At 39.5% G+C, this 26,409-nt stretch overlaps 1 protein-coding gene across 8 annotated transcripts in view; it reads left to right on the top strand.

Annotated features, from left to right (window-relative positions):
- Positions 1-6,168: 6,168 nt before the first annotated feature.
- Positions 6,169-26,409, top strand: part of LOC122693632 (tubulin-specific chaperone cofactor E-like protein) — a 161,710-nt gene continuing 141,469 nt past the window's right edge. For 2 of the 8 annotated variants that reach the window (XM_043901250.1, XM_043901258.1), the window contains exons 1-2: positions 6,169-6,361; positions 7,899-7,952. The gene's annotated coding sequence lies outside the window, so the exon portion shown is untranslated. Of the gene's footprint in view, positions 7,953-17,834; positions 18,046-22,228; positions 22,348-26,409 lie in introns of those variants that run through there. The other 6 variants (XM_043901239.1, XM_043901288.1, XM_043901268.1 and 3 more) reach the window with 5 other exon arrangements.

Below are 26,409 nucleotides of genomic sequence, written 5' to 3' on the forward strand. Positions count from 1 at the left end.
AAATAAATAATGCCAATATTACACAAATTTTTGCAGGGAATAGAAAAAGAGAGAGTACTTTTCAACTAATTTTATCAGACCAATGAGAAAAAGACAGACAAACTCAGCAGAAAAAAAAGGGCCTGTACTGTTCATGAAGAAGAATATCAATTGGCCAATAAACATAGGAAAAGATACTCAACCTCCTTATCACTGTGTGATCAGTTGCTTTAGTTGTGTCCACCTCTTTGAGACTCCATGGACTGTACTCTGCCAGACTCCTTTCTCCATGGGATTTTCCCAGCAAAAATACTAGAGTGAGTTGCCATGCACTCTTCCAAGGGATCTTCCCAACCCAGGGATCAAACCCGCATCTTCTGTGTTTCCTGCATTGCAGGTGGATTCTTTACCGCTGAGCCATCAGGGAAGCCCTCTTTATCATTAAGAAAATGCAAATTAAGCCAAAATAAGATACTACTCTATGATCATCAAAATCGTTAAAATCAAAAAGATGGGCAGTACCAAGTACTGATGAAGATGTGGAACTAATGTAATTCTCATACTCTGCTGTCGGAATTGTAAATTGGCACAACTACTTTGGAAAAATGTTTGGTAGTGTTTTCTAAAGCAGCACTGTCCAATATTGTAGTAGTAGTAGTGGTTAGTACCACATTCGTTTATTGAACACTTGAGCTGTGGCTAGTCCAAACTGCAATACATGTAAAATACACATTGAACTTTGGCAATTGAAAACGTGAAATGAATGCAAAATATCTAATTAACAATTGTGATATTGATGACATGTTAAAATGACAATAGCTCGGACACATTAAAACAAAAAAGTCCATGATTAATATTCATTTTTTAAACTTTTTAATGTGGCTACTAGAAAATTTTAAATTACAGATGTGACTTGACTTGCACTATATTTCTATTAGACAGTGCTGATCGAAAGCTGTGACCCATCCATTTTATTCCTGAGTATATTCCCAAAGAAATGGGTATGTATGTGCACTAAAAATCAAGTACAAGAATGTTCACAGCAGCATTATGCATAATAATAAAAAATTTGAAACAACCCAAACATCCTTAAATAGTGAATGGATAAATAAATTATAGTGGCTCATAATATGAAATACCATTTATCAACAAAGATTTTATTCAGTTATTTGAAAAAATGTAGAAGATTCACAACGTAAAGTGAAGGAAGTCACCTCGTTTGATTTCATTTATATAAAGTTTGGGCTTCCCAGGTGGTGCTACTTAGTGGTAAAGAACCTGCCTGCCAATGCAGGAGATGCAAGAGACATGGATTCAATCCCTGAGTCAGGAAGATCCCCTGGAGGAGGGCATGGAAACCCACTCCAGTATTCTTGCCTGGAGAATCGCTTGGACAGAGGAGGCTGGTGGGTTAGAGTCCACAGGGTCACAAAGAGTTGGACACGACTGAAGCCACTTAGCACACACATACAAAGTGTAAAAACAGGAAAAAATAAGCTACAATATTAGAAGGATAGTCAGTAACTTTAGGGAGAATGGTGGATGTAGTGACTGGGGGAAGACTGGGAAACTGGCCTTGTACTATGACTTGACAGGCTGGTGGTTATATGGGCTTTTGCTTTGTGATAATTCATTGAACTGTTCATATATGTACACTGTGTATGTGCAGTTTTCTGTGTGTAAATTATACATACAGAAATATAAAAACTAAGAGGGTTTAGGGAAGTTTCCAGCAATTTGAAGCAAACAATCTTAATAAAGGTAAAGCCTCCTTGATAATTAAGCTTCTTACAACTGATACATTTATGTTCATCTCAGAAAAGCAAACTGAATTTTTTTTTAAAACTATATTCTGCCCAGTAAGAAAATCTTGATACTTTCTAAATAGTTCTAGATATGAGTCTCCAGTTTAAAATAAAAGTATCCCTGCTCTTTGCTTGGTCACTGAGCTTGGCATGACAATTCATTTCCTGACAGAGACATCAATGATGTTGACAAAAATAAAATACAGAATCTCAGAATTGCAGAATTTAAAGCTATAATGTAGCCTATAAGTTTTTTGAGTAGTGATTTCTTTGGGAATCTTATGGAAACTATGGCACTTCCTCTTGAAAATACATATACGTAAAATATTCTATATATTCACCATGGCAGCTTATTCAATTCAGGTTATCTGATAGATAAAGCTCTAAGGCAGAAATAGAGCAAGTGACAAGGCTGGTTAGTGTAAAACCAGGACTAGTATTGCAAACTTTCAATTTCTAAACCAGCTGTTATTCTTTCAAGGGAAGCAGTAGCTTTTCTCTTCCCCTCTGTTCCCATCTGTGTACTGATGTTGTTCACATTGAATTCCCATGTGATTCTGTCCTTATCCTTTGCCTACTTGGGAGAGGTCTTTAGCTAAGAAGATGACTCCCTAACCCACCCTCCTTTTAAAATGATAGATATTTAACTGTCCTTTATCACTGTTATTTGGGTATAAGCATTATCTTCCAACTACATTTTAGCAACAATGCCTTATCCATCTTTGTTTTCCCCACACCACCTAGCTAGGTGCAAGACATATATCCATTACAAAATAACCAGTTATTGAATTAGAAGAGCATGCAAAAATCTGACTGAAACTTCTTGTTGAATTACATCTCATCAATGCAGTGTTACTGTGTACTCAGATTCTGGTGTCAGACTGACCTAAAAATGTATGAAGCCTCTGTCATTGACTAGCTGTATATTATTAGGTATATCATTTCTCTAGAGTCTTAACTGGCAAATCTGCTGGCACCAAATGTACTTCATAAAAATCACTGTGAGCATTAAAGGAAATAATCTATGTGAAATAGCTTGAGCATGTTCGGCACATAATAAAAACTCAAGAAGGAGCTATGATTATTTTTATAGCATACTCAGTTTTGAAATAAAGAACTGGTTGGAGGACCATAGACTTAGAACCTTAGAATTTGATTGGTTAACCAGTTCAACTGATCCAGGAATTATTATTATTATTACTATTTTTACTTTTTCTGGGCTGCACTGCATGGCATGTGGAATCTTAGTTCCCCAACCAGGGACTGAACCCATGTCCCTTGGATTGGAAGTGCAGAGTCTTAACCACTGGACTGCCAGGGAAGTCCTGATACAGGAATTATAGCAGAATTCTCCTTTGCCTAACCTATCCAAGTAACAGGGAACTCATTGGAATGAATTCCAAAAGCAATCCAATTCTTCGAAAGTTCATTCTTATTATTAGCTTGAACCATATGAAATTGTCATTTGTAGGTCAAAACAATCAAATTACCAACACTTTCTAATAAAATGACCATCTTTCTGTTACATCCTCTCATTTAACTTCCCTGTCTGCCATCTCTTTGCATATAACAGTCCTTTAGAGATAATGGGGAAACCAGGATGAACACAATGGATCTATCTCCTACCTTCATGGAGGCTTAAGTGCTTGTCAAGGAGACAAGAAAATAAGCAGTTAAATATCATTTTCAGTCTCAAGGAGGTAGAAGAAGAATGTTTGAAGCAAAGGGCTTAGCAGAGCAAATTTTCATAGAACATAAACATGAGGGATTGAGAAAGGGGTAGAGCAGCACTAACAGACATTCTGTGATCATGAAAATGGTCTCTGTGGGCTCTGTCCAATATGTCAGCCCCAGCCACACACAGCCACGAAGATTTTGAAATGCGGCTAATGTCATGTGACTTATGAAATGCGATTTTAATTAATTTAAATAACCACACGTGGCTAGTGCCTATCAGATTGAACAGGGCATGGACAGAATTAGAACACACAGAGAACAACATGATCACGCATGAGGTTTTTTTAAAAATTAATATATGTCCTGTGTGGGCTCTCCAGTTGTGGTGTATGGTCTTAGCTGCCCTGAGGCATGTAGGATCTTACTTCTCCCAGCAGGGACTGAACTCACATTGGAAAGCTGATTCTTAACTACTGGACTACCAGGGAAGTCCCTACACATGAGTTTTAGAAAGATAATTTTGTCTATCTTGTGGAGACAGACAAGGGATGGGTAGAAACATTGATCTGGTCTTTAGGAGTATGCTCTACAAGGGGAGAGAAGGGAATGAAAGAAAAGTGAGTCAAGGACATCTCAAAGAAGCAAAGTATATATGGTCATCTCTTGGTATCCATGGGGGATTGTTCCAGGCTCTTCCTAGATATCAAAATTCACAGATGCTCAAGTCTCTTATAGAAAATGGTGTAGTACCTGCATATAACCTGTACATATCCTCCCATATACTTTAAGTCATTTCTAGATTACTTAAAACACCTAGGACAATGAAGCTGCTATGTAAATGGTTGAATATGATATACATGTAAATATCATGTAAATAGTTGTCTTCTCCAAGGCGGTCTAACCCAGATCTCTTGCACTGTAGGCAGATTCTTTACCGTCTGAGCCACCAGGAAAGCCCAAATAGCTGTCTACACACAGCAAATTCAAGTTTTACTTTTTGGAATTTTCTTTTTTTTCTGAATATTTTCTATCTGCAATTGGTTGAATCTGTGGATATGGAATCCCTGGGTTACGAAGGGCTGACTGTAACTAATCACACCCAATCTTATACAGTATTCATATATGCATTTATATACACTGCATGCAGTATTTGTGAGCAATAATGACCCCACATTTCTTGCCTTTTCCCCTTGTTGCTAATAGGACATCTAACTTCTTAAGTTTCTCTGAGTGTTCCCAAGGGTACCTAAGCTCACAAGTATGTCTATCAGTAAAGCATCCATGTAGTATCCACCTTGCTCTTTCTCCTCTGTGCATATTTCACTCAGTTCTTCTCATGGTTCTTGTCACTGAAACTACTAGATGTTGGTCATGTCAATGGTCCTAATACTTCCAAAGCCATTCACTCTATGGTGCCAGAAAGACCCTCTGTGCTCTGCAGAAGGAGGAAACTGCCCCCCCGCCCCACAGTTTCTTGGCTCACCCTCTCCTTGACCTTCAGAACATCTTCTTTAATCAACTCTTTTCCGGCCCCTCTCTTAATTCCCCTAAGGCTTAACTATGGGATAAGTCAAAACAAAACAAAATAAGAGAAGTAAGTCCCCAGGAATTGCCACCAAGTCCCTTGCAAAGAATTTTGTCTTCCCCACTCTATGAACCAATAAATACCCATGTATGCACATCACAACCCCTTCCCTGCTCCCTAGCACACACTACATGAAAACACACACACCTTATGCATGAAGATCTTGTCAACTCCTAGCTCTTCAGCTAAAATATCCCTAAAAGACTGAATTCTCTGCAGTCTTTTAGGGATGGTGCTTTCAGCCAGCACCATCCCTATTCTTGCAAAAGAAATGGTCAAATAAGTACATAAACCATCACAGCCCAACAGTCAGATATAATGTGTATAGAGCTGGAGCAGTAGTATAGCATAATGTGAAGTGCGGGCACTAGGCTTTGGTGCCAGACTGAGCTGAATTCCGATCTCAGTCTGGTCACTTTTACTAATTGTCTTGGGTAGATCACTTAACCTTTGTGAATTTCAGTTTTCAATTCTGTAAAATACCTACTTTGGGAAGGTCATAAAAAATCGGAAATAGCTTATATACAGTCCCTGGTATCTCGAAGGGGCTCAGTAAGTGAAAGATGCAACCACTACATTGGTGTTGGAGCGCCGAAACCTCAGGATGCCGCAGACCTTGCGACAAGGACACGAAATAAAGGTCAGAGTGCTACCACATCCTTACACAAAAGCATCTTGGGACAGTATTAGATTACAGCCTAGAGCTCGCGAGTAGGGACACTGAAGACATAGAAAGGAGGGGAACCGATCAGGGTCACCCGTAAACTAGTGACAGAATCAGGACAAAATTCTAGCTGAGTCTGGAAACTTTCGGCTTGCTGCCCCTTTCTGTAAGAGAGCAGCCTTTCAGATTCCCGGGCTCGGCTCTGACTGGCCCCTATTCCACTCTGATGCGACAATTTGTACTCCTCCTTTGCACCCAGGGTGTCCCCCCATGACGGGTAAGAGAAAAAGCAGATGATGAAGTGTGTTTCTAGTGACTACCCGGCCGGCCGCGACATCCCCGTCGCCACAGCAACCTCAGCTTGGTCCGGGAGGACCTGCTCCTCCGGCGCCCCCTCCCATTCACGCAGCGGACGTGACACGTGCGGCGGGGTCACGTGTTGTTGTTGGGCCCGGAAAGCTGCTTCCGGGTCAATGCAGGACACAGGGCTCCGGCGGCTGGAGTGGGGGACGAGGTGAAGCGGAGCCGGTCCGGGGCCGGCCGGGAGCAGGCCCGAGGCTGAGCGGCGGCCACGGCGGCGGCCGGGAGGGGGGAGGAGAGGCGCAGGCTGAGGAGCCGCCGCAGCAGCTCCCCCGCCTCCCGGGCTGAGGGGTGAGTGGAGCCCGGGCCTGCCGGCTCCGCCGGGTTGTCGAGGCCCGAGGGGCTCCCCTCTGGAGTCAGGGTGCGGTGCGAGGAAATAGTGGGAAGAAGTAGGAGCGGGACGAGGCCTGCCTGGGCGAAGGGGAGGATGGGACACCTGCCGGGGCCGGAGGGAGGATGGGGCCGGGCCTGCGCTGCGGCGGCGCGGGGAGGGCCTGGGCTGGGAGAGGGGCCTGAGTCGGAGGGGGCCGTCGGAGGGAGCTGTCGGAGTTCCTGGGAGAATCAGGGCTTCCCGCTGTGCCCCGGGGTCTGGGGGACGAGGAGCTGCCCCTTGGCTGGTAGGAGATGGAGGTTGGAGATGTCTGGGGCTGCTGGGGAAATAGGAAACTTGCTCTGAACTACTGAATAAAAAAAAAAAAAAGAGTACGTGTCCCAGGGAGGTTCGGTTGGGTTAGGAGCTCCTGGGACACCAGGCCTGCTCCTTTCGGGGCCCGTAGAAGCAAGCGGCAGTTTAAAAAGGGCTTTTGAGAGAATCGTTTTGCCCCCAGGACAACTAACTGACAATGAGGCGGTTGGAGTAAGATGGGACCTGGGAGGAGGGTACCCTGTCCGGAGATCTGGGAGAGGAGAAGGGTCAGGATCTGTGAGGAGCTTCATTCTCTGTTGAGTTCGAGATCCTCTTCTAGGAAGACATACTGGGAATTGGTGAAGCGAGAAGGAGAGTGATACTGTCTTGGGGCACAGTGATTCTGGAAGTTGTAATTCCGTAAAGTTGGTTGGAAGAGTAAACTTGTTTCTAGTCAGGGAGGGAGGAGGAGCTCTCTGAAAGTTGCTAAGTTACCAGAAGCTTGTAGGCACCGCCTAGGGCTGGTGTTTGGGGAAGTTAGTTCTTTCAGGTCCAAATTCGGGCTTAGTTACGGCGTGTCCTCATTCTTTTTTGGCTGCCCGGAGCTCTTAAATTGGTTTCCACGAGCCCATCTTGAGCTAAGAGATTGTGTAGGTGCTGAGGGCTGATGAATGTCTTTGGGTCCAGAGACATTTGACCTAAATCTCTAGGTTAGGAGCTTTCAAACTTTTGAAAAAATCATGCTCCATATTAAGAAGAACGTTTTTCATTATCGTCTGGTACATACATACCCACATAGGAACAAGAAGTTTCACAAAGCAGTACTCACTCTTATTACTAATGATGCATACTGATAATGGTTATTATATTTCATTCTTTTTATTTAAGAAATACTAACTAAATGCACTAAATTGATACACGGGTCATAACTTGCAGTTTGACAAACTGTCTCCAGGGCACATTTTTTTGGCTTCAATTAGTGTCTTACTGTATGTTTCTAGAGAACAAGGATGATAATAAGGAGATGGGTAGGGAGGGAGAGTGGAAACCCCCTGGTGCAATTGACTACTTCTCTTGTTTACATATTTAGAAGGTGTAGCAAATTATACCATAATCTTTGATGTCTTAATTTGCCTGATCAGTTGATGAAATTTTGAAATAAGTATGTGCTTTTAATTTTCTCTGTTCTTTGCTGGATCTGAGAAATATGAGAGGCCTAGTTCCATAGAGTTGATTCATCCCTACAACATCTTTAAGGTAATTTTATTTTAATGTTACAATGTTATACACTAATTTGCCTTTCTGCAGTGTAAAAAATCTCAAGCTGAAACCCATACTCTTCCTACTCCAATAATTAATGTATGGTATGCTTTTTCTGCATGATTTAAGGTGTAGGTTCTTGGCTTTAGTAACTTAATCATAAACTTAAAGATATCTTTCAGTCAATTAACATCTTAATTCTCCCCATGAAAATGACATTTTCATCTGTTTTTGAAACAGATAAGGTCCTTGTGTGAGTAATATTATAATAGATGTTAATGAGTATTGGTGACCAAAGTGAGAAGCCTTCATGTGTTGCCATGTTTAATGTCCTTTTAAAAGTGTCACATGGCCTGTTGTTACAGGACATTGAGTGTCAAATGATGCTGCCTGATTTCAGTAGGTACATATTTATAGCTTATATTTAAGACCAGTTCAATCATTTTAATTTTTGTTGAAGATGCCTTCATATTATTTGAAACCTGGAATTCACAGCCATCAGGAAAATATTGCCTGAAGTTTACCAATGGGGCCACATTCTTGAGTAGATACTTTATGAAAGCATTCTTATTATCTTCAAACTTAGTATATTATAAAATACATCTTTCTTACCTTTGTTTTTTGACTATCTGTTGGTTGCTCTGCCTGCATGTATCAGCCATCCTTTAAAAGTTACCTTTTACTCAGGTGAAAATTTGTTTTAAAATGTTTAAAAGTTTTCTTTGTGTGGTAGATGTTTGGGACATTAAGGAAGATTCTCATTAATTCCATTTTTTCTGGGAATCATGTGTATCTGTCAATAAACAGTTGTGGAGAATTTACCCTGAGTGATTCTGTGTGCTTTTTTTTTATAGTTTTCATTTCTGTTCTTCAGCTTCTTCCACCTGTCTGTAGCAGGCTCTTTTACACTTCTAATTTTTGTTTCTGAATTGCTGTGGGTTTGGAAATTAGATGCTTATCTTTGAGAACTTTGAGTAAAATGAGATTATATGGCTCTTAATAATGTTCTTTCATTTATATATATTATATATTAAGTATAATATATATACGTCTACTTTTTTTTTTTAGTGTATGAACTATGTGACATGTATTTTGCAGGCGTCATGGGCTGTGTTTTGAATAAGTGAACTCTGTATTTTGGAGCTTAGTTGGTTGTGTAAGAAAATGTTGTAAAAAGTAACATGAAACTGGTCAGAATACAACTTGGACTTAAGGGGTGAAGAAATCATTTGTTAATAGCTGTGATTATTGCCTTTGCCCCACATGCAGTTCATTGTCAAGAGGTACCATTCTTCCCTTTTTCATCTTTTCCAGTACCATGTTCTAGCTTTTATTTTTTTGAGATTGGAACGCTCCCAGCCTAACTATTCCCATTGTTGTTCTCGATATACTTGATTTTGCATAACTTCATCAGAGTACTCTTCCAAAGAATATTGCTGTGATTTATCATTTCCGTCCTCAAAAACCATTAGCAATTTCCCAGAGCCAGCACTGAATAAAACCCATAGTGTTTAGGTTGACATAGAGAGCATTCTACAGCCTCTGCTTTTCACTGACATTATTTTTCTATCCCTAAATGCAGATCCTCTGTTCCTGCCAAGCTGTCTGTTTTTCGATCCTTCCTTTGCATGTAGCATTATTCCTGAAAGTCTGCAGGACTTCATGAAATCCTTGCTCATCTTCATTTCATTACAGCTGATCCCTCTTCCTTGAAGTCTTTCTTGCTGTTTTGTTGATACTACTTCTCCTGTATCACTGTATATTTACCAGTTGTGTGTCTGATTTCTATCCCTTTTAGATTGTAAGCTGATTGAGACAGGAGGCTCATACATCCTCAAACCTGTAGAACACCCTGCACAGAGTTGAGGATAGTTCATGGACCAAGACAGTTAAAATTGCAGATCTCTGGAAATTCCACCCTAGACTTACTGAATCAGAATCTAGGAATCTGCCCAGGTGATTCTAATGTACAGTAATGTTTAAGAATTGCTGACCTAGCATGATGCATAAAATTACAGTAGATACACATACAGTTTTTTAGCAAATAATTTAAGTGAATCGAGCAATATCAGCTCAGCAGATGGTTTAATTTTAGGGCTTTGCAGTCGGGCAGCCTAGATTTGAGTCTTTCACTCGTTAGCCATCTGACTAGCCTCTCTTTGCTTCGGTTTTCTGATGTGTAAAATAGGGCTGGTAACAGTGCTTCTGATAAAGGTGTCATGAGAACTGAGTAATAGCATGTATAAAACAACACAGTACCAAGCACATAGTGAGCTCAATAGGTGTTATGTGCTGTTGTCATGTTGATCTAACAGGGGTCATCAAAGTAATGAAACGAGAATAGACTTTATGTCAGTCCTTGTGAATACACAAATTACTCATGTTTCTAACAATTCCAGCTTAAGATTCATTTTCCATTGTAGACTGACAGTTGATGGATCTGTGTGGTGTATAAAGTCATAAAAATGTGTTTTTTCCTTCTTTAGAATGATTGATGCCAAATTAGCATGTTAGATTTTTTCTCCCCCTTAATCTCCCTGAAGGAGAGTGCAAACTTCTGTGTGTACACACACACACACACACACACACACACACACACACACACACACACACAAACACACCCCTGGGTCAGGAGAGTGCAAACTTCTGTGTGTACACACACACACCCCTGGGTCAGGAGAGTGCAAACTTCTGTGTGTACACACACACACACCCCTGGGTCAGGAAAGTGCAAACTTCTGTGTGTACACACACACACACACACACCCCTGGGTCAGGAGAGTGCAAACTTCTGTGTGTACACACACACACACCCCTGGGTCAGGAAGAAAAACGGGTCAGGAGAGTGCAAACTTCTGTGCACACACACACACACACACACACACACACACACAGGAGAGTGCAAACTTCTGTGTACACACACACACACACACACACACACAGGAGAGTGCAAACTTCTGTGTACACACACACACACACACACACACAGGAGAGTGCAAACTTCTGTGTACACACACACACACACACAGGAGAGTGCAAACTTCTGTACACACACACACACACACACACACACACACACACACACACACACACACACACACACACACACACACCCGTGCAAACTTCTGTACACACACACACACACACACACACACACACACACACACACACACACACACACACACACACACACACACACACACACACACACACACACACACACACACACACACACACACACCCGGGTCAGGAAGATCCCCTGGAAAAGGGAACAGCAACCCATTCCAGTATTCTTGCCTGGAGAATTCTATGGACAGGGGCGTTTGGTTGACTACATAGTCCTTGGGATCGCAAAGAATCGGACATGATTGAGGGACACAGTTTCACAGACACATAGTTTTCAAAATTCCTTTCCATCTGTGATACTTCTCATTGGTGTTCTTGATTTTTATATCACTGTCAGAAAGTACTACTTCATGTTTATTCAAAGTAAAGTTCACTGTTTTATTCATCCAACAAATATTTGTTGCCACTTGCCTGACATTGCTTTGTACTACACTGAACTGAACTGGCAGATCCCTGCTTTTGTGGGACTTGGGTTCTGGTGGAATTTACTGCTAAATTAACAGATAGTGATAAGTGCTGTAAAGAATGAAACAGTGAAATGATAAGTGCTTGCTGGTGGCAGCGTTGCCATATTTAATGAGGTGGTCAGAGGCAACTTGATTAAGAAGGTAGCATTTGTGCTTAAATTTATTTGAGATTTAAATGCTGAGATGAAGCCAGCTAAGCCAAGAGCCAGGAAAAGGGCATTCCTGTAAAAACCTTAAGAGGGGGAATCAACTTGGCAGGTTTGAGAAGTAGAAAGCCGAGCCAGCTGAAACCTAGTGGGCTAGGAAAAGGGTGGGAGGAGGTAAGCACAGAACAGGTAAAATGAAGCCCTGAAGGCTGTGGTAAAGACTGAATTTTATTCTGATTGTAAAGAGAAGCCTTTGGAGAGTTTAAAGGACATGACTTACATTTTGAAAAGATCACTTGGATGATCTTGGAGAATAACTTATACAGTCATGAGAGGCTTAAGAGAAAGCTATTGCCACAGTCCTAGTGAGAGATTAATGAAGGCTTAACCCAGAGTAAAGTAGAGGAAATGGAAAGAATTGGAGTGTTAGTGGCTCAGTAGGTAAAGAATTCTGCCCGCAGTGCAGAAGACCCGGGTTCGATCCCTGGAGAGGGAAGATCACCTGGAGGAGGAAATGGCAACCCACTCCAGTATTCTTGCCTGGAGGATCCCATGGATAGAGGAACCTGGTGGGCTACAGTCCATGGGATAACAAAGAGTCAGACATGACTGAGTGACTAACACACAGAGGTTGATTAATTACAGGGGGTGTGAGAGGAAGAGAAAAATAAAACTCTGCCGGTGGGAACTAGTGGAGGAGGAGCAGATTTGAGGAAATTAAGAATTCTGATTTTGTTTCCTATGTGCTTCTCCTTGGTTATTCACCCCCACTGTCCAAGGATACCATAATTCTGAATTTTTTGTTTATTATTCTCTAACTTTTCTTTACAGTTACCACCTGTGCATGTAACCCTGAACAATGCAATGATTAATTTTCTGTGTTTTGAATTTTAAGTGGAATTATTCTGTATATATTCTTGTGATCGGTTATTTTATCCATTTAACAGTGTTTTTAAAAGTCATTTGTGTTGCTAAGGAAGCAGTCATAATGAATGACCAATTATTAATTCCATTGCTGTGTAGACATTTTATGAATGTAACGGAGTTTATCCAGCTGCCTATTCTTGGATGTAAGGGCATTTTTTTCACCAGGGTTTTTGTAATTTCAAACAATACTGTTGTTGTGGACACTTGTACTTTTCTCTTGGTACACATTACAAGTTCCTGTAAAGTTACACTGAGAATTGCTGTGTCATAGGAAATGTGCATATTCAGCTTCACTAGATGATGATGAGTGGTTTCCCAAGGTATTTGTATTCCTACTAGCAGTGGAAGAGTTCCTGTTCTTCCACATTTTCTACAACACTTGGTATTGTCAGAGTTTTTAAGTTTTGCTAGTTTTTGTAAAATGATAGTTCATTGAGATTTTAATTTCTGTCTTTGAATATTATTGAACATCTTTTACATATATTTATTAGTATTTTGAATTTTATCTTCTGTTAAATACTTGTTCATGTCTTTTGTCTGTTTTTCTATTGCGTCATTTGCCTTTTTCTTACTGGTTTTAGTTCTCTGTATTAATTACATGTGTTGCAAGTATCTTTTTCCAGTTTCTAGCTAATCTTTTTCTGTGTTTAATATCTTTTGATGATCAAAAGTTTTTCGTTTTATTTTTCCTTTATGGGTTCTTTTTGTGTTTTGCTTATGAAATAGTTCCCTTAATCAAGATCTTAGAGCTGTTTTCCTATTTTAAAAAAATACCAATTTTTTTCTCATTGGGGTAAAGTTTGCTTTCAACATTCTAGCTGGGGTAAAGTTTGCTTTCAACATTGAACCTTTCTGTGTTGTGAGATGAGGAATTCCCCTTTCATTTTCCCAGATCTGTATTCACTTGTCCTGGGGCAGTTCTTGTGTAGTTTAACTTTTTCCTGCTAATCTCTATGCTGCCTGCAGCCAGGTTTACATAGACCTGTTTCTGGACTATCCACTGAAGTCCATTGATCCATTTTTTTTCTCTCCAGAGTTTTCTTTACAAAGTACAGTTGATTCTTGTTATTCATGATACTTATGTAAAGTTGCCATAAATACCAAATTAGTAAATTTGTAACCATTGTTCCCAGGGGAAATGTAGGGTTAGGGTACTGCCAGTCTTTGCTCACATTTTCATTAAGTGATTAATACCTAACCTTGTTTAATATGTGTTTCTGTTTAAAGACACTGTATTCAGTATATACTGTTGATTCACTAACTTTGGATTCATAGTGATCAGTTCTGTAGTTCATGCCTGAATAAATCTTATCTAACACCTGTTTTTTCCATAAGGTACATCAAAATCTTCTTGTTTTTAGGCACACAGCAATGTGCTGAGGGGCCTTTTCCTATAGTAAAATCAACAGAAAAGCACAAAAATATAAAAAACCTGGCACCAAATAGTTCCTGAGAAGGATGCTTGTTTACAGTATGAGAGCTGAAACAAGAAGGCAGAGTGATGCCTTTTTTCTGTCTCAGCTGGAAACATACTGTCAGGTGACTCATTTTTTCTTGCTCTGAGAGTATCTGCAAATGACCATGAAAATGCTCCAAGTATTGATTTTGGAGTTACAAATTAATCTGAGTTGGTGAATTTGCAAATAAAGAATTTGCTAATAATGAGGCTCTACTATATTATGAAATCTGGGGAGACAGTTTTTCAGCAACTTTAGCACTTTCCCTTTTCTCTTATGCTTACACATATATTTATAATATTTTATTGTAAAAGAATGATATAATGCAATGATTCTCTCATATACTGAGTTGTAGTTGACAGATGCCATTAGCTCAATGGGCTTCCCTGGTGGCTTGGATGGTAAAGAATGCAATGCGGGAGACCTGGGTTCGATCCCTGGGTTGGGAAGATCTGCTGGAGGAGGGCATGGCAACCCAATCCAGTATTGTTGCCTGGAGAATCCCCATGAACAGAGGAACCTGGCAGGCTGCAGTCCATGGGGTCACAAAGAGTCGGACACGACTGAGCAACTAAGCACAGCATCATCTCAATGAAGATAGTTCATTTTTGAGAATATTTTTTATTATTATTACATTGTTATTTAATTCATAGGTAAATGAATAGAGAATTTTAGGAAAGAATTGTGACCTTTAAAATGTTGGAAACAAGTCTAGATTATTAAACCATATTATTATGTCTTACATGAGGATGACATTTCCTCATAGGTACTATTAGTAACTTAAGGCATACATTTTATAAAGGCAAGTCCCTTTGGAGATTGTAATTTAAATGTTATCTCTATTAATCCTTCATCCATTAGTGACATTTTCCCATGTGAACATCAGTAAAGGAGTCCAAAAAAAAAGATACGATTGTGTACGTTATAAATCATCTCTGTTAGAAATGCGTTTATTGAGACTTGCCTAATTTATCCCTCACTCAGTATTGAAGATCCTTAAGTGAATTGTTGGCATCAGTTTGGTAAGTATGCTGAGAGAGTAAGAACCAGACAGTTTAGACTTGACCTGTATTCATCTTTTTTTAAAAGTATATTGTATTTATTCCTTGATTTTTGAAATTTTATTGTGGTAAAATATATATAACATGTACCAATTTAACCATTTTTAAGTGTACGTATCAGTGGCAGTAAGTACGTTCACATTGTTGTACAACCATCCCCACCATCTCTCTCCAGAGCTTTTTCATGTCTCCAGACTGAAACTCCCCATTACCCACTCTCCCCAGCCCCTGGCCACCATCATTCTATTACACTGCTATCTCTGTGAACGTGACTACTCTAGACACTTTGTATAAGTGGAATTATATAGTAGTAGTTCTTCAGTGTTTAGTTTATCTCACTTAGGTTTATGTCTTCAAGGTTCGTTCATATTGAAGTATGTGTCAGAATTGCCTTCCTTTTCAAAGCTGAATAATTCTCCACTTTGTATACATTCTACGTTTTCCTTATCCATTTATCTGCCCAAGGATGTTTAAGTAATTTCCATCCTTGGCTATTGTGAATAATGCCGCTATGAATATTGGTGTACAAATACCTGTTCAAGTCCCTGCTTTCAGTTCTTTTGATATATACTCAGAAATGGGATTGCTGGATCATATGTAATTCCATGTTTAATTTTTTTGAGAAACTACCATACTGTTATCTGTAGCAAGTACACCATTTTACATTTTCACCAGCAATGCACATATATTCATTTTTAGTTACTATGCTGTGCCTGTTGTTCTGAAGAATGGCATAAATTATTAAATCTTACGTATGAAATAGACAGTATAGTATGGATACCAAAATCGTATATTCAATATTAAATCTACTGTGGCCATAGTTTTTGTGGAAGAATTCAACTTGTGCTTGGAAGCAAGAATTTTTTATTCTGCTACTGAGTCATTGCTCTATCATGTGTTGTCTTATTTTTGAAATCCCCATGGAGAGGTAGACGTAATTAGTATTTCAGTGGTAGCTAAGAAGCATTTTCATAACTAATCTGTTTGTTACATCCCTGCCTTTCATATTTTAAAAAATATATTTGATATGAAAAATCAGAAGTGATTAAGAAACTCATCTATTACCATATTTATTGAGTGTGGATTATGCACAAAATTCCAGTCCATGATAGAAAGAAGCATTGTGATACGGTTCTTAGCCTCAAGAACTATACTGACTTAGGATTTAAAACATAAACACATGAAAATGACAACACTATGCATTAGTTAATAATGGGAGAAAAGCAAAAAGAATCCATGCCAATGTGTGATTAATTACCCACTGAATATTTTAGGTAATGAATAGGCTGAGCTCAGCTCAAAAGAAGCATCATTATGTCGGGAGGTATCTGAAAAGTCTTCATCTCCAAGTATTCTGAATAGGTCTTTGAAGAATGAGTAAAACTTAAGACAGGTGGAGAAGGGAAGACCTTCTGGTTAAGGAGGAATGACATTATAAATGTCAGACATTCATTAATTGGCATTAATTAGCATTGACCTGGAGAAGGCAATGGCACCGCATTCCAGTACTCTTGCCTGGAAAATCCCATGGATGGAGGAGCCTGGTGGGCTGCAGTCCATGGAGTCGCTAAGACTTCACTTTCACTTTTCACTTTCATGCATTGGGGAAGGAAATGGCAACCCACTCCAGTGTTCTTGCCTGGAGAATCCCAGGGACAGGGGAGCCTGGTGGGCTGCCGTCTATGGGGGTCACACAGGGTCGGGCACCACTGAAGCGACTTAGCAGCAGCAGCAGCATTGACCTGGGACCAAAAAATATTAGATCAAAACTATTTAATTGTAAATAAGTCCACCAACCCTACATTAATGTTTCCATGAATGGTAATGAGAGTAATAATTGGAATAGTAGGAGGAGTAATAGTAAGCCAATATTAAGTGCTCTTCCTGTGCAAGGCAATGTGCTAAACATGTTTTACCCATATTACCTCCATTCATTCAGCAAGCCCGTGAACTAGGAGTTAGGGGCTATCTTTTACCCCTTTTATGAATGAGGAGACTTATTAATAGAAGCCAAAGTAACTTGCTGACATGCGGAGTGGTGGAGTGAGGCATGATTTCATCCAGGCAGTTTGGTCGCCCTCATTACCACCAGGCGATACCACCACAGGGCAATAACACTGCTATAGCACAAGGCATGGCAAGGGATAGCGGATTTTTTAACATAAGCGGTAAACTTTTGCAACTTCTCTGTGTGGCTGTTGTTCACAAGAATGCTTTGTAAACTCTAGAAGGCTGCAGAGTGATGAGCTAGTCGTCCATTCCTAACGAGACCTTGCTTTAACTTGATAGGTAGGTACACACACGTAGAGATGATGGGGTAATCTGTTCTGTAAACAGCTGAGTAGTGACCTTAAGCTTTGTGTATTCACAGCTAAAAGATAGTATGCATATATAATTTTCTTGTAATGAAAATTGGTACATTCAACAAACGAATATTTAGTGCTTTTTGGGAGGGAAGGGAAGTTAAGAATATTTTCTCCCCTTTGGTGACTAGACCAATCAGCACAACTGCTTAGTTTGTGGTTCAGTTACTTTGATGTAGTTACAAGAGGTATTTTGGGTGTGATGATTTTCATATATTTTAATAAGTTGGATTTCTATGATTTGTGCATGATGCATATACTATTGACATGCTTTTTTTTTTTTTTTGTAGTGAAGACAGCATGGCTGAACAGATTAGGAATACAGAAAGTATGACTTAGCATCCTGGTTGGGCCACAGAAACCTGAGCAGTTCACCTCAGTTTCATGTCCTGTGTAAATAGAGATAAGTTTCAGTCAGTCTGTTTGAGAAGGTGCCTGTGGAAAATTACTAGGCTTTAAAATGATTGTTAATCTCAGTGTTGGGACACTCAGCTTTTGGGGAGCATCGATTCAAGAGTAAATTTTTCTACTCGTGAATTTTGAGTAAGTGCAACATAAAAGTCTTAAGATTTTTTTCTGGTCCATATGGAAAGGTAGGGGTTGTTGGAGATTTGTTTGTAAAGGAGTTGAAAAGTGGGGAATAAGGGTGGAATCCTTGAAATTGATTGAAGTAAGGGGTGAGGTGAACATTAAACTTTTTGTTGTTCTTGTGATTGCTGAAAGTTGATGTAAAGTGCTTTCCTGTATTCTAAAATGCCTAATTTAGTAGGGATGTAGATAATTGGTGTAAGCCAACATTTCTCACAGAAGCTGTGGGAATCGAGAAAGTTCTTAGAAGTAGATTCATACAAAGAGATGTTTACATCTAAGTAGCAGTATTTCCTTAATCTTTTTCCTCTCAAGTACTTTCTCATCAAAATAATAAAGTTCTTGGACTAGTTCATTTGGATCAGAAATTTCGAGTGCTGCACAGAACAGGCTACCAGCATGAGAGTCAATCCTGGTTACTAATATGCAGCTGTAGATGAGAAAACTTTGTCTTTTGTCCAATATCAAATGTGCCCTGTGTGCAGTATGGTTCTTTAGTAAAAAAAACACAGACAAATTTGAGGCCGTACTCACTGATAACACAGAGTCACAGTTTTAGATGTCTCTGGTGCCACTAATATAATTACATAAAGAATTTGGGTTAGATATTTTTATACCTGTGGTCCTTTTAAGGAGAATGAACCGTGCTGTGATAAGTGAAAAGGGTAGCAGTGCCCTACTAATAGTCCAATTCAGAGGCTGACCAGGAGTCTGAATTCACATTTCATTCGGCAGTGTTGGATTTTTTGAAAAAATCTTCTACCAAGAAAAGTTGATGTGCCACATTATTATACTTGGGTGTAGCTTAGTATACAGCTGAGAAGGAGACTTTGAGAAATAGGGTGGTTCATAGTAGGGTGTGAGGTCATGGTGTGTTGTGATAATGGACTTATCAGCTGCACTCAAGTTTTGCACTTGGCATGCTCAGAGTCAATTGGTGAATTGGTAAGCCATAATTCTTGAGAAGAGCTCTGAAAGGCTCTTAGAGTTAGTTTATTTTCCTTACTTTTCATCCCAAGAAGGCATCTGCTTAGGTATATTACATAGTGTTCAAGGAGGTAACTGAGGTAGAGTTGCCTGTATATGTACCTTATGATAAGGGAAAGTAGAAGTGCCATACAGAATGAGACTGTCTAGCCTAAGTATGTTGACTTGGACGATATCTTTAATGTGTTTCTATGGGAGAGATTACTGTCATTCATGAATTCAGCAGCAAAAGCTTGTTAATGGAATGTTCTACAGACCTTAAAAAGGATTATATGGGTATTTATTTATGGATATAGAAAGTTTTTCATAAGCTATTTAGTGAAAAGGCAGGTTACAGAGCTATATATCTAAAAGTAATTTAATCTTTGTGTGAAAAGCATGTATCTACATAGCGTGGAAAAAATGGTCTGAAAAAAAATACACCCCATAAGGTGCATCCTCAAGCTTTTAATCTACTTTCTAAATCTGTCAACCAAAGCTTCCTGGTATGGCTGTGGCTGTAAATATGAATAAGAAAAGCTTTTTGATAACACTTATTTACATGCTTAGCTGGTGAAAAGTGAAACTCCATCTACATGACGTAACAATTTTTTGGCTTATTTTCAATTGGTAATTTTTAAAAATTCAGAGTGTATATCACTAGTATTTTTAAAGCAGTTTTTTTAGAAAAAGCTTATCAGTAGACTGTTTTCTCTTTATTTTTTAATGTAATTTTTAATTGAAGTATAGTTGATTCACAACATTGGGCTAATTTCTGCTGTATATTCTTCTATAATACCCTTTTCCACTATGGTTTATCTCAGGAGATTAGAGACAGTTCCCTGTGCTATACAGTAGAACCTTGTTGTTTATCCATTCTAAATGTAATAGTTTGCATCTACTAACCCCAAACTCCTAGTCAATCCCACCTCCACTTGGCTACCACAAGTCAGTTCTCTATGTCTATGAGTCTGTTTCTGTTTTGTAAATAGGTTCATTTGTGCCATATTTTAGATTTCACATGTAAGTGATATCATATGGTATTTGTCTTTCTCTTTCTGACCAGCTTCACTTAGTATGATAATCTCTAATTGCACCCATGTTGCTGCAGATGGCATTATTCTGTTTGTTTTGGCTGAATAGTATTCCATTGTATATATGTATCACATCTTCTTTATCCAATCCTTTGTTGTTCTTTCTTTTAATCTTTCCTGAAGGTAAAAATATGTAAAATACGCATATGCTTTCCTAGAGTAATTATGTTTTATTGGGGTACACTCTTGCTGAGGATCAGAAAGACTTAGGAAACAAAACAACAAGCTAAAGTTCCAGCTACCTAAAATGTCTGAGAATCTGACAGAGTTCGGATATAACGGGGATCTTTCAAAACAGTAAGCTTTCTGGGGATGAGGTTAGGAATCCCAAAGTAAAAGCTAAATGGGCTTTGAGAAAAACTTCCAAAAATTAAGAAAGCTGGCAGTCCTAGGAGATTCTGTGACACGACTCAGGTTTTCCTCCTGAGCTTTGTTGTGTTAGTTTTTTTGACCTCCATGCTATTACTGCCCACACCCCCAAACTCATCCTATAAATTCCTCTCTCAAGATATAACAGCTCTCTATCTCTGAACACTTCACTTTTCTTCATTAACTGTCCCATCTCTTCTGTTTTCATCTGAGCATCTCAAAGGCATGGTCTCTACTTAACTGTCTTCACTTATTTATTTCCTTAACTCCCTAAACTATGGTTTTTATCCCCTTGTCTGTACTGAAGATGCTTCCTCTAAGGTGAACAAACTCCTACTTGCCCAGTCCTTTTAGGATTTTAAAAATTATCATTATTGACCTCTTGATAGTCTTCATAAAGATCGGTAACCCCGTCCTTGCAATATTCACAGCAATCTGTTAAAACTTCTCTTTTATCTCTATAGGATAAAGTCAAACTGAGCAAGGTCAGGCATGAGCTGACTACCATCCACTTTTTGGTCTGCTCCCTATGCAAATTTTATGTTGTAGCAAAACCACCTAATGGGTCTTGTGAGGTTTATCTTAAGTTGTTTCCTGTGCCTGGAATGCTCTTCATTGCCATTAGCCTAATCTTTGTCATCTTTCAAAATGGCTGAGGATTCACCTCCTACTTCCTTAATTATACTTCCAAAAGTTCATCACTTCTTGTATTTGAATTCACTATTTTTGGGTGCCCTGTTTGAGGTACATATTATCTCCCTGAATTTCCCTCTAGGTTGTGGATGCCATATGGGCAGAGTTTATATTTTATTTTCTCACTTTCTTTTTGTTTGGCACAGATTTGGTGTGTGGTTCATGTTTGTTGAATGGAACTACATGAGACTATAAACTTTGTGAGGCACACATTTTATAAATAAATGAGTAAATAAGTCTAATTGGGACCACTTGATAACGTGCAAAAAAGAGATAGTGAAAACTGGATGTATTTGTTGTCTCCATTTTTATTAAACAAGTGGTGAAGAAATTCTTATTCTCAGATTGTCTTGTAAAGGAAGTAGGTACCCGAGAAGAGAAAAATCCCTGGAGTGAAATGTCATCTGACCAGTGGAACCCAAAGGTGAAATTGTGGAGCCTTTGGCCAAAATGTTTAACCTAAATTTTATTTTCACATATTTGGTAGCAAAATATTAGCAGGTAGCTCTAAAGTGTGTTTTTCTCCTGCCCTTCTCTGATGGATAGATAAGATGGGTTAGTTGTAAATTGTATATAAATGCTGCTGCTGCTTCTGCTGCTAAGTCACTTCAGTCGTGTCCGACACTGTGCGACCCCATAGCCGGCAGCCCACCAGGCTTTGCCGCCCCTGGGATTCTCCAGGCAAGAACACTGGAGTGGGTTGCCATTTCCTTCTCCAGTGCTTGAAAGTGAAAAGTGAAAGTGAAGTCGCTCAGTCGTGTCTGACTCTTCGCAACCCCATGGACTGCAGCCTACCAGGCTCCTCCATCCATGGGGTCTGTGTCAAATGGCTGAAAATAATTTTAAGCTACTTGGGAGTGCTTCCCTCTTCTTTATTATTTTTATGCTGTGAAAACTCTTCCTGAATGTTTAGCTTCATCCTACATTAATGCATGTTTTGAATTATTGTGATTTATTATTGAGAACTGTAAGTCAGTTCGCCACTATTTATTATTCCAGTAATTTGCATCTTGTAGGAAGCCCCAGTCTTTAGTTCATCTCCACAGCAGGAGGCAACTGGGAGGCCTGAAGCTCCGAAGCACCCTTAGGCCATGGCTTTGTAACCTCTGCCTCCTGGATCTCTTGTGGTTCCTAGGTCAGTGGTTTGGGTACCATTTGGGTAATCTGGATGAAATATTTGGGTAACTTACTAACATATTTACTCGGTTAGCAAAAGAGATGACGCTTGAGACCTGCGGGTGTCCTTCCCCCACTCTGCACATGCCACAGTCATCTTCCCGCTTCGTCTCAATCCAGCCTCTCCTTCTGACTGTAGTTTAGTTCTGAGGCTCAGATGTGTTTTGTTCTGCTTTCTTTTTTGTTGTTGAGTCGCTCAGTCTGTGTCCGACTCTTTTGCAACTGCATGGACTGTAGCCCTCCAGGTTCCTCTGTCTATGGGTTTTCACAGGAAAGAATATTGGAATGGGTTGCCGTTTCCTTCAGGAGATCTACTTGACCCAGCGATTGGACCTGCTTCTCCTGCATTGCAGGCAGATTGCTTACCTCTGAGCCACCAGGGAAGCCCTTTCTTTTTCTTTATCAATGCTCCTTTACAAAAATATTTCCATTTGGCCACCATTTTATTTCTTTTCTTCCTCAATTCCCAGTTCCTTTAAAACTTATTATTATTTCTTTTAAAATTATATATTCCACATAGTCGAGTTTGGCATTTTTTTTTTCCACAGACAGTTGACAGTAATGAGGGCTTAAAAAACACTTTGACAGATCAGGTCAGTCCCAGATATTATCACTTAAAAATGTTTTGTATTCTGAAAAGATAATATATGGGAAAAGAAAGGGTGATGTATGCATCTGGTGAGTTCAGGTGGTTCAGACAGGGGCACAGTAAAAACCAATCTCCTTCTCACTTTGTTCCTCATTTCCTCTCTTTGGAGTCAACCACAGGCATGAATTTTATTAATTTCTGTTTTATCCTTCTGGATATTCTACCTCCTGGAGTCTTGTATATGTATATATAGTCTATACACCATAGACAGATAAACCTATTTTTTAATAAAACTTAAAATGTCTGTTTTGGGACTTTGGGATAGTTTTGGAAGTTGTGAATGAGGCTGGTATTAATAGTGTTTATATAAAATGTAGTATTCTACCATAAAAATTTTTGGTGAAGTAAATATTGGTTCTTGCATACCAGCATAACGCTATTGTGTATAGTGGTCAGATATGGCCTGTTCTCTGTTTCCAGTTGTGTTGAGTTTCATACTAATTGTGACCTGATCTTAAGTCAAATTGATAGCAGTTGAGGTTACTTAGGTAACTGGGTGTCCTGTTCTGATATTAATCTATTTGGCAAAAGTGTTCTGAGCTCCTTATCCTTGCACTTTCACCAGGGGCTTATAAAAAGACCATATAGCATAGTCAGAATTTGAGGCACAAAGGGGTTAGGATTTTCACAGGTACACTCCATGACTTGGTAAGGGAACCAAGCAACGTCACCCCCAGATTCCTGGTTTCCTGGTTTGAAGCACCAATTCAGAACTCTTTTATAAATTTATTAGAACTCTGCAACTGTAGAAGGTAATCAGATGTAATTTGACACCAGTTCTTTCCACAGTCATAGATTATCATTCCACCTCCAAAAATCCCTTTAAAAGGCTCCAGTTAGAGGTCTTTTTCCATCCTGTATTTCCTCATTTTTCAGTCTACTTGGTTTTCAGTTTTCCTTTCCCACCTACTGTTCTTCCTCCAAGTGCCCCAACAGATTTTGAGTAGATTTATGTTACTGATCCATTTTGCAATCTTAGTGTTCCAATTCAAAACCTGTGTATTAATGCGTACACTATCTGCATTCATGGAAAGCTGTTCCAATAGAGTATCCTGGAAAATAACCAGTGAAGGTGCCTGACATTGCTTTTTAGTCTTTAGAGAGAAAAAAAACAGACTACTTAGAAAAACTTAAAGCATGGGGCCATGAGGAATAACTTTTAAGTTCCCACAGTTGCTTGCTTACCAGCACTCACTTTAACTTGTATGTGTTTCTAACCTTACCATCTTCGTATCAGTTTTAATAGTATAATAGCAAGATACTTAACTAGAGAAAGCCAGTTTATTCGGGAATAGCCAGAGGATTTACAATGTGAGATATGCAAACTATGGCAGACCATAGGCAGATCCAAGGAAGGGGAACTTGCTTTTATAGGGAAAATGAGGGGAGCTGAAAAGGGTGGTGGTGTATAATCAAAGAGTCCATTGGAGGAAGCTAGGAGTCCAAGTGGAGGTTGGTTGGGCTGTTTTCAGTCTCTGGCTGGGTTGTCACTGGGCAGAGTGTTTTTTTCTTCCTGCTGGCTGGTAATGTAGGCAGCATCTTCCTGTCATAGATGAAGGCCTGCATCTCTTCCTGTTTGGAGTAATTAATGTCACATGGCAGGGATGAAAGCTCTGCCTACTGCCCTGTCCAGACTCCAGTTTTAGCCAAGGTTTCTTTAATTCCACTCTCAGCTTATCTATATTTAAATTGTGATTAAGATTATTGTCCTCGAATGCAGAGGTTTAGGATTAAGTGAATGTGAAGCTTCCAGGTAAAAGCTGCTATTTAATCTCGGTGACTGTTTTGGCACTGACAGTCCAGCACCCTCCCACACAGTTTTCATTCTTGTGAACTGCCAGTTGTAGGGAAGATAGCTATGTAACTTCTTTGACTTTCTGTTAGACATTTCTGGAAAGTCTCTTGGCATTCTGCTTGAGACAGGTCTTTGATCAGAACTGTGGTGCCTGTCACTAGTGGCGTAGCACCTGCTCTGTGTTGCCTGCTGTTGGTGATGAGTTTACGTTGAGAAAGAACCTTTCTACCTGGAGGTTTCTGGAGTCATCGATGAAAATGCAGAGTTCGGTTTTGACACAGTGCTTGGACAGAGGACAACAGCGTGTACTTACCACTCGGTGTGGATAGAAAGAACAAGCTCTCTTGTACTAAAACAGACCCTGTTCTTAAGTTCCCAAATGATAACTGTGACAGAGGGCAGCCCTATGTTTTCAAGTTACTTGAAGTATACTTGTTATGAAATGCGTTTCCACTGTCTAAACTTTGATAGATCGTACAGATAAAACTTGTTGACAAGTGGTCAATGAGTGTGTACTCTGTGCTCTAGGTGTTTGTAAATTGATTTCATAAAGTACGGAAGATGTGGTCCTGGTAGTAATCTAGAAAATGGGTCAGGTTTAAAGACCACTTTTATATTCATGTCATTTTTACATTCCTACTGCAAATACAAGAGGAAAATTTTAGCTCATCCATAGTGTGAAAATTTGAAGTAGAAAGAGATTAGATAACTAGTTTATGTTTTACCCAGCTAGCAATTGACAGAGTCGAAGTTTTCTATGTTTATGTGCTTTTTACCATATTACAAATTCCTTTTATAATTAGTAACAGTTCTGTATTTTAGAGATTTACAAGAGCCCTATAATCTAAATAGCACATTTGTACATTTCAGAGCTCTATGGTAACCCTGAACTCCAAGTAGTATAGGTATTAATATTGTCTTTTACAGAAAGGTCATTTAAGCCCCAGAGAAATACAATGTCTTGCCCAATGGCACAAAAGTATTAAGTGGTAGAACTGGGTGGGACTTATATCTGCTCCTGATCTTGAATCCTCTGCTCTTTCTACTTGGCATACGGAAAGCTAGTTATTTTATTAATAGTACTCAGCGACATTTATTGAGCCGTGACTGTGTGTAGAGTAGTGTGCCAGGTGCTGTGAATCAGTACTGGAGAAGCAGAATTGCATAGCATTGCTCACCTTTATAATGCCATGGTGGAGCCAGGACAGTCACATTAGGAAAATACCTAACATCAGTGTAATTAGACCGTGAAAGCAAAAGCAAACCCAGTGCAGCATAGTGAAGTAAATAGATCACTGCCAGTGGTGAACAGTTTGGAGTGTTACCTGACTAGTACCCAACAGCCTTCTAGACGTTTTTAATGCTCATTCCTGCTGGTTTTTCCTAGGACCAGGTACCAGTAGTCATTTTCATACTCTCCAGCTCTACTTGCTGCCTCTCTATAATCTAAACTGTGTCAGGTGTCTCCTATTTTAAGAGGAAAAACCTTGGCACTTGCTCCCCTGACCCCTACTCTGTTCTCTTCCTGCCTTCCTTATCAGCTCATCTTCTTCCTCACCTTCTCATCAGAACTTCTC

This window comes from Cervus elaphus, chromosome 1, assembly GCF_910594005.1.
Source record: "Cervus elaphus chromosome 1, mCerEla1.1, whole genome shotgun sequence".
NCBI lineage: Eukaryota > Metazoa > Chordata > Mammalia > Artiodactyla > Cervidae > Cervus > Cervus elaphus.